Source organism: Limulus polyphemus, unplaced genomic scaffold (genome assembly GCF_000517525.1).
Source record: "Limulus polyphemus unplaced genomic scaffold, Limulus_polyphemus-2.1.2 Scaffold106, whole genome shotgun sequence".
Classification (NCBI taxonomy): domain Eukaryota; kingdom Metazoa; phylum Arthropoda; class Merostomata; order Xiphosura; family Limulidae; genus Limulus; species Limulus polyphemus.
Window position 1 is genome coordinate 964,915 of NW_013665716.1, and position 9,213 is coordinate 974,127.

Below are 9,213 nucleotides of genomic sequence, written 5' to 3' on the forward strand. Positions count from 1 at the left end.
GTACAACGTTTCGACAAGGTTTTGTCATCATCGGTACCTGATGATGACAGAACCTTGTACATTTGCTGTTATGTTAAACTTATATTGAAGTTTTTCTTCATTACCCATTCAAGCCGTCTCCAGCCATTATTAGTCTCAAATTGAGTTCCTCGTCATCGAATATGAAAGCTTTGTAGTTGCCAGTTGTACTTAAGACCCAATAGTTTTTGCAATTGTATGCTTTACGTGCAAGTAGTAGTAGTGCTACTATAAAAAGAAGTATGTTATAGGTCAAACCACTAAGGAGTTAATATATATATATATAATTGTGGATACAACGTTTCGGGCAATGCTCTTCTTCAGTTATCATTAACTGAACTGTGATTGTGACACTTGAACAAGGGCATTGCCCGAAACGTCGTAACTTGTATCCACAATCATATATATATATTAACTCCTCAGTGGTTTGACCTATAATATACTTATTTTTATCCTTTTCAACAACCACTACGCGTAATTTCCTACACACTTTTATACGTACTGCTACTATAGTCTGTAATGCTTTGTAATGTTGGTTGGACTAATAGTAATACTATAGTAATAGAACGTAGTGTAGGTTTAGCCGTGTAGCTATGCAGTAATGGCGGGAAGCGTCAGTTTCTGCAAAAATATTGAATTTTAGTAACATAGATTAAAGTTTAAACATATTCAGAAATTATTTTAGTAATTTAAAATAGCAGTAATAAAAATTATATTCCTCTGAATCAACTTTATAACTAGAAACCTCTACTTGCATGTAGAAACTTGTAAAAATTAGTGTAGTTTGCTAATGACAAAAAATCCAAATAAAGGTAAAAAACAACATCTGAGTATGAGGTTAAAAATGTGTGTTGATGGAACATATGTAATTGAAAATCTTTCATTGATACTAAGTTTGGATATATAATTTTGTATTTGGCTATTTGTTATGCTACACCTACACCAAGTTGACTAAGCAATCACAAGTGATGCAGTAAACTAGACACCTAGATAAACAAGTGAATAAACCTGTAATATAGTATGTGGAAATTTGATCTCACAATACTAGTTCTACGAAATATTTGAGCATGTGTTCAGCAACTGTGATCACTCTTCATGCTTGGGAAATGTCTGGTTCACTATGCAAATAAGTCCCAATAGATCACCAATGTTTTTATCACATATGTATGAAACGATTGGATGTTCTATAAATATTTTATCCATAGCACTCTCATAATTTTTCAAGGTAATGCCTGTAACTTTGTTGTTTTTAGAATAATATGTAAACAATATTGTGGTTTTATTCATCACTTAGGCCTTTGCATTTTCTTATTCATATCAATTATATTAATAGGTGCATTATTAACAAACTAATATAGTTTGCAGATGGCATTAAATTCTTTAAATATTTCTAGCTACAACTGGTGATTAGTGGAATATGATAATTGATTAATCATTAGACTCATTACTTGATTATATTCAACTAATTGTTTGATCTTGCATGATCTGCTTTAGCCATTCATAATTTTATAATAATAGATTACAGGGAATCCACTTGGATAGTTGAAATAATCAAAAATAGTAATAATAAGAAACACTAATTTTGGTTAGTTGATTATTTGCATAAATTGTTACACTAATGGAATAAACCTGAACAACTTAGAATTAATAGAAAATAATAATTAGAATCATAATGGCAGTATTTTGGCTACTTTGACAATTGTATCATTTAAAACAGTACTATTTGGAAACACCAGTTTTGATTTATTATTTTACATGAACTAATTGATGCTCATAGATAATTGATTATAGTGAATAAGTGAGTTAATAACCTAGTTTTATTTTTAGCTGTATTAAGGATATTGATGTGCTACTGAATGACTTGGATAAGTTGGTTAGTTCAAACCATGTTTTTCAAATGACCATTAATTAGAGTAAGTGCAAAGTAATACATTTGTGTTGTCATAATTTGGATTACATATTTAATAGAGATGGGAACCCACTCATCAGTGTGACTGAAGAAATGGACCTTGCTTAGTGATGGATAAGTCACTCATATCATCAAAACAGTGCTCTCTTGTTAATAGTAAAGTTAATAGACTTTTATGGTATATTTATAGACATATTGATTACAAGTCAAAAGAGGTAATCATTTCTACAAATCATTAGTTAGGCTACATGTGGAATAATTATCTAAGAAAGGATATTGGCTTGTTGGAAAATGTTCAGAGGAGAGATACCAGGATGATTCCATGGATGGAAGGATTATCTTAGTGATAGGTTAATATAAAAGCTCTTGTTTTCCTTTGAGATAAGCAGAGTAAAATAACTTTACTGAAATTTACAAGGTTATCCAAGGGATTGATAAGATATAGGCTTTTAATGTCTTTATGTTAAAACATGAAGATAATAGAATGAGTGGACACAAGTTTTTAGATTTGTAAAAGACAAGCTAGATTCCAGGTAAGATAGTTTTAGTTTTCTAAATGGGCAATTGGCTTATGAAATAAGTTGCTGTTGTTATTAGTTGTTGTCAGCTGTTTACCATAGTTTAAAATGGGAATCAATTTCCTGAAAGATAAATGGTGGGTTTTTTATGAGTAGGTGTTCAGGGACAGCCTTGAAGAATGAATTTTATAGTTTTTTTTTCTGTTAATATGTCTTTTGATAGATTAAAACTGGCTTTCTCTTGGTTATAAATAATTTAGTCTTAAATGTCAGAGAGAACTATTGGCAAGTTCTAAAAGATGGGATGTGACAGGTGGGAGTGGCAAGAGGGATCTGATTTTCTATTTTTTGGTTCTGTAACTAAATAAGATTGAAAGCTTTGTAAATTATGTTTTGCCTGAATGATGGAAAAATTATAATGAGTAATTTACATTAAATTTCATACTTCTTGGAGGGGTGATAAAAAAATTAGAGAAGAGGAAAGACATGGATAATAATGTCACAGTTCTCATACTAGAGGAGATTGAGAATTTTTTAAAAAAATATTTCCTTATAAAATTAAGAACTTAAAACTCAAATAATACTAAACTGATTTACTATCTATCTTCTGATAGTTTATTCATATACATTGATAATAAAGTCATTTAATTACATTTTCAGTGTAACTCTGTGAAAGGCTGTGACACATGCACTTTGACCTACTCGAGGTGAAAGGGTTAATCATGTGGTACTTTCACGTGGCTTTATTTTTGTGCAATTTATTGTCATTGATGAAAACTGTTAGAAGTTGATAGTGGACAGCTGTGTGCGAACTATATGCTGTTTAGATTTTAATGATACAAAGGTCAAAGCAAAGTACTTGTGCTTGCCTTGCATATGAGGCATTTTGCAGTGCATATTTGGTACCCAGGGGATCAAATCTTATGCATTTCAACAAATTCTTGTGAGTATGGGACCCAGTAATTTGGATTAACTAGAACTCTGTAGGACTTATTCGCAGGGAGCTAGATTCGTATGTTCAGACGGCAGATTTTTTTCCTTTTCAACTTGACAATGTTTCTGAGGAAGGAGAAAACAATTTCAACTCTATTTTTTTTCATCAATTTCCTAATTTTGGTCAGTCACAATCTACACCTCTTCAATAAATTTTACCTTCCACACCTTTTTTTCAGCTTTTTAACCCTATCACCCCAAGTATCTTTTACTGCACATGACACAAGGTTGTATTGTCTTACATTCAAAATTTTATTAAACTATTTTTTGTTTATGTTATACCAATTAGTATAGCATAAAATCTTAGCTAATAATCCATATTTTTATGATATAAAAGGTGTTAAGCTCTTAATTTTATAAGGCAATACTTAAAAAAAAGTCCTGAATTTTCCCTAGTGTGACACACGGTACACATTTTCTCTAGGTATCTTCTCATCTGTATTTATTCCCCTTCCTCCCAAGAAACTATGAAATTAAACTTAACTACTCACTATAAAATAATCATTTCTCAGACAAACCATGATTTTTATAGCCTTCAATTTTGTTTGGTTACAGAGCTGTCAAATAGAAAATCAGACCCCTCTTGCCACACCTACCTGTCACATTTTCTCTTTCAGGATTTGTTAATAGTTCTCTCTTACATTTAATTATATATTACTTATAACCAATAAAAAGTCAAGGTTTTCAACAATCAAATGACACATTGTATAACATTGTGTTCTGAACACAGGAGAGTCAATTTCATTTCTAATTCAACTTTGGTTCCCACAGGAATCACAACAGCTAGCTTGGATGCATTAGTAATGGCTCTTGTTGCATAGTTAGAAAGCCAGAAAAATTGTGATTGTAGAGGATATTATCTGCTTTTTGCATGTTATTAGTCTATGTTCTTTGGCACATTAATTAAATAAAAATTATTTAATGCACTATTAGTATAAAAAAGTAGGGTCAAGTGTCATCGATAGTCAATAGCAAAAAAAAAAGGATACTCAGGTAAGTACTTTATTTCTTGTTTTTTATGTTTATTCTTTATTTATTATTATAAAAGTAACTAAAATGTAAAATAAAGATATCTTTTGGGTATTTAAGGTTAGATTAGGTAAAATATAGAATAATATAGTAGCTTGTGGGTAATGTAATTCAATAGCGTAATGTGAGTTGTATGCTCCCCAAGTGATTTAGAACTTATAATGGCAAAAATAGTAGTTGGACATGGTTCAAGGGGTAATTAAAAGAGCAATAAAACAAATAAAATTTAATTATAAATAGATGTATACTGTTAAGAGTTTAAAGCTACTTAGGATAAACGAATGTAATTTCACCCCACATTTGAAGTCATTCTAGAAAGAAAAGAAAGGTAATTTAGATTTATTTCAATTTTTTTTTGGTGGTGACAAGGTCGGTCAAATTGACCAACCTTGTATAGAGTTAGGGTTGAGAAAATAACAGATAAAATATAAAGTTTTACTGAAAACAAACATTTGAAATGTATTTAGAAGGTTTTAGAGATTACACAAATGAAATTTGAGATTTTTGAGATCAATAAAAGTATTTTTAATCTTAACATGAAAATCACTTTGTACATGGACTATTCAAAACAAATACTCAATATATTCAAGGATAAATATTTTTTTAGTTTATTAAAAATACTTCACTAAAAAATAGATTTTTTGTATGTAAAAGGCTTGTAATGTTTACTGAAAGACTGCTACATTTTGAGAAGATATACACACAATATCAAAAGTTAGTAGTATCAAATCTATAAAAATTATACGAATACAAAACAGTCATGTGTTTGGTCAAATTGACGAACCCATCTGGAGAGAGTTAATCAGATATGTGGCATTTTACATGTTTCCACTATTGCCTATGATGCCTCCCCTTCCTTATTGGGTGTATTTCCTTCTTCTGAATTTTGTTTTTGCCCGTTCATTGAACATTGGGGTTCATGCTCTAAGATTTTTGGACCAACTTCAGTTGGGTGTTGGTATTCCCTGTTCTCCTCGATTGTCAGACCAACATGCTTTGGTGTACAGTTGCTCTTTAGATCCATATTGGATTCTCAACAATTGGATGCTTTACTTCCCCTTTGGAGTTCGAATCCAGGAGCAAGAGTTTATTTTAATCAGGCTCAGTTCTCAAGGATTTGCCTTTCCCTCTCCTCTCTTTTACATTACCTGTCTTCCTTTCAGTTATTGTCAGAAGCCTTTTGTTGCTCCCCTGAACTTTTTTTTCATATGAACTCAAGTCCCTTTTGTGGTCCATTATGCCTCATTTACTAGCCTATGCCTTTTCCCTTAATACCTGGCTCGTATGCTGTTGGGACTTGTTGGGGAGAGATGCATTACTTGTTGGGGTACGTCTCCTTCATTCATTCCCACAGGTTTTGCATCAGGTCCCCTTCCTACACAATACCATATTTGGGCATCATCCTGATTCCTAAGAATCCAGGATTGATGTGGTTAGATTGCATTCTTCCTTGTCTTCACTGACCACACATTTATCTCACCCTCCCTCTTGCTCCTATGAGTCACCGGGCCCTTGTTTCCCATTTTCCTTCTTCTTTGCGAAGGCCCTTGCCTTCCTCCCAGTGCTCCCAACCCTGTTCTCATTCCCATACTCAGGCTGACCAATGCCAGTATTGTAGGTGATGCTACAAAGGTTTCCAGAACAGTGGGGCCAGATTGCTTCACATTTTTGCCATATGGTGGCATTTCATGACATCTTTTGGTTTTTTGGGTTCTGTCAGAAGGTCTCTGCCTTCAGTTCCATTCTCCACCTTCTCTTTCCCATTTCCCTATATCCTTCCCATCATCAGAGGATCATACATCTTATGGTCATCTTACTGAGGCTGCCCACAACCTGCTTTGCAAAGAGGCTATCAAACGGGTGTGCCCTGTACAACTGGGGGTTTATTCGTGGTCCCCAAGAAGACGATGAGATTGGAGATCTATTATCAATTTGTCCTGGTTGAATTCCTTACTGGACCCTCCTCGCTTCACTATAAAGTCCAATCTCTGACTTTGTTGGGTGTTTACTTCGGAACTCTGGATGACCAAATTTGATGTGAGAGATGCCTATCTTCACATTCCCATTGCTCTTGAGTCATATTGTTATCTTCAGTTCATCTACAAGTGTCGGGTGTTCCAGTTCAGTGCCGTGCCTTTTGGACTAACTTTGGCTCCTTATGTGTTTTGTTGGGTGTATGAACTTTTGCCTGACATTTTCACTCGATGGGTCTTCTCACTCCTCATTAAGTGGACGACTAGCTCCTCTTGCCTTCTTATACAAGACTACTGGTGGCTTGCCCAATGATGACCATTAGCAGGATATAGGTGGTCACCAAGTTGACCAACCTCCAACTGTGATTCATCTCTAATTTGTCTTATTTGTATCTCACACTCATTCCTCTGCTGCCATCCTCTCATCTTCTGATTTGGTTTTTCTTGATTTAATGCCCTTGCTGTCTCTCCAGCATTTGCTGTTCTTTAATAAACTGCATGAACTCTGAGCATTAAGCCTCAACCTCATACCTTGCTTCAATAAATTCATATTTCTGCTGATTACCTCAATACACAAAAAATAATGCATAGGTGAAAAACTGTTCCATGATACAAAGTGAATACAGCGGCACATTGACCTATCTTTTGTTATTAACTGTTAAGTAGTCTTTCCAGAAGCTTGACTGTATCCAGTGTTCCCTTGATTAACTAATATCAGATGAGCCATTGAAAGTTGCAAAGAAGGGTTCAGTAATTGGTAATTGACAATAGTTCACAGGTGTATGTATAAAATAATATATATTTATTTTGTTTAACTTCTATTAACAGACATTTCTATACACATGAGTAGTACTAACACATTTTTAACATTCTAACACCATTATTTTCTCTATCACCTTTTTTCATAAGTCTGTTCTATTTAGATTCTTTAAGTTTGGCTTTTAGAATTATAATGAATCACCATCAAGCATGCATGGAAATACTCAAAACTTATTGATATTCACCATTTTATAACAATACATCATATTCTACTGAATTGAGTTAAAACTTCATGAAAACAAAATACCGTAAATTTTGACACACAAACCATAATCAGATTAAAAGTAATAAATTAGATTCAGTCATATGAACAACTTCATAGGCATATTGCACTTGTGTTGATGCAATACAATATACACAAGGTAAGGCAGTATGGAATTTTGATACAGTTCTTAGGTAGATAAGGCCTAACATAAACACTGCATAACATAATAATCTTGCCAATGAAACAAAAGTTGATATGGTTGAGTGCAAAATGATTTTAAAAAGCCTATTTTATTTTGTTCTATAGAGAACATTTTCTTTCATACTGTAATATAATAATTCAAATGAAGTATAATATTAAAGCTTTAAAAACATAAGGACTGTAATTGGGTGAAGTTGTTCAGAAACATCTTTTCTTGTAGCAAAATATCACCAAGCTAAGCTTTTATCACTCTGTTCTGGCCTCTAAGTGAATATCTGCTGAACTGGAACCATGTTAGCTTACACAGTTGAAAAGAACATGAAAAGAGCTTCTTAAATCTGAGATATAGGCAGCTACATTTACATCACACCATGTGACAACCGAGGTTGAGGAACATTGATTAGCTAAAAATGGATAAACTATACTTTTATTTATGTTACAAGATCAAATTCATGCTAATTTTGTTCAAAATTATTAGTCCTGCAAGCTATGAGTGACAAATTATGCTAATAAAAATATCAGGAAATTCACAAACACTATTAATTTTCTTCAGTGTATGCAGAAATTAGTCCAAAGTAAAAAATTTGCAATTTTTACACATTTTTTATGTATAAAATTAAATAAAACTTTCCTTTTTCTGAGTAAATTTCAGCTGTTAAATTTGAGTAAAATATTGATTACAGGTTTATTTTCTATACATTTTATAAGTCAATGTTGCAGTTTTGCTTTAAAAATGGGATGCATCCATCTGGGCATGATAGTTAATAAAACAAGCCTACAACAAAAATTAAGTTTAGAAAAATGTATTAAATGTACACAAAAACATTTAGTCTATCTTAAGTATGAATGAATTAATACATATTAACAAACTGTGATTCAAAAGAAAATGTTACAAATATATTATTCCAACTAGCAATTAAGCCTTAGATTCCTAGATCATGTACTAGTTGAAAAGTTTTTAACCATTTCGTGTTGGGCGTTTTTTGGAAATGAGCCCCAATAGAACCAATTTATTTTGAGTCAGTTTATTTGTCATTTTGATAGCCTATTGTAATGCCTGATAGCATCTGAATATATTCAGGCAAATGTTTGTTTTGGAACATGGAAAATGCCTGAATTATTGTGCAAATCACAGAAGGGGTTAACTAAAAATCATGAGTCAAAATGACAAAGATTTTAGAATACTTGATGTTACACGTAGGAAGTTAAAACCATGTAAATAGAACAATATTATTTGATAAAGAATACACATAAAAAAGTTTTTTTCCACAAGAAAACTGTTTAATGAGTGTTTAACTTTATCAGTGAAGAGTAAACAGTGTAGTCATGCAATTAAAAATAGTTAGGATTTATGAAGTAGGCAAATGAAGGAAAAGACTAGAAACCTCAAATGTTATGATTTTTAGAGTTTAAGAATTTCTTGTGTACTTGTACGTTAAAATTATTTAGAGAATTTTGTCAGTTCAAAATACTAGATGAAATATTTAACAACTGATTCATTAATTTTAAAATTGAAGATGGCTTGTTTTATGGATTTGTATGTTTATC

General features: G+C 32.3%; 1 pseudogene; it reads left to right on the forward strand.

Moving 5' to 3' along the window:
- The window catches only part of LOC106470680, a 59,615-nt pseudogene that overhangs the window by 299 nt on the left and 50,103 nt on the right, over window positions 1-9,213 (forward strand).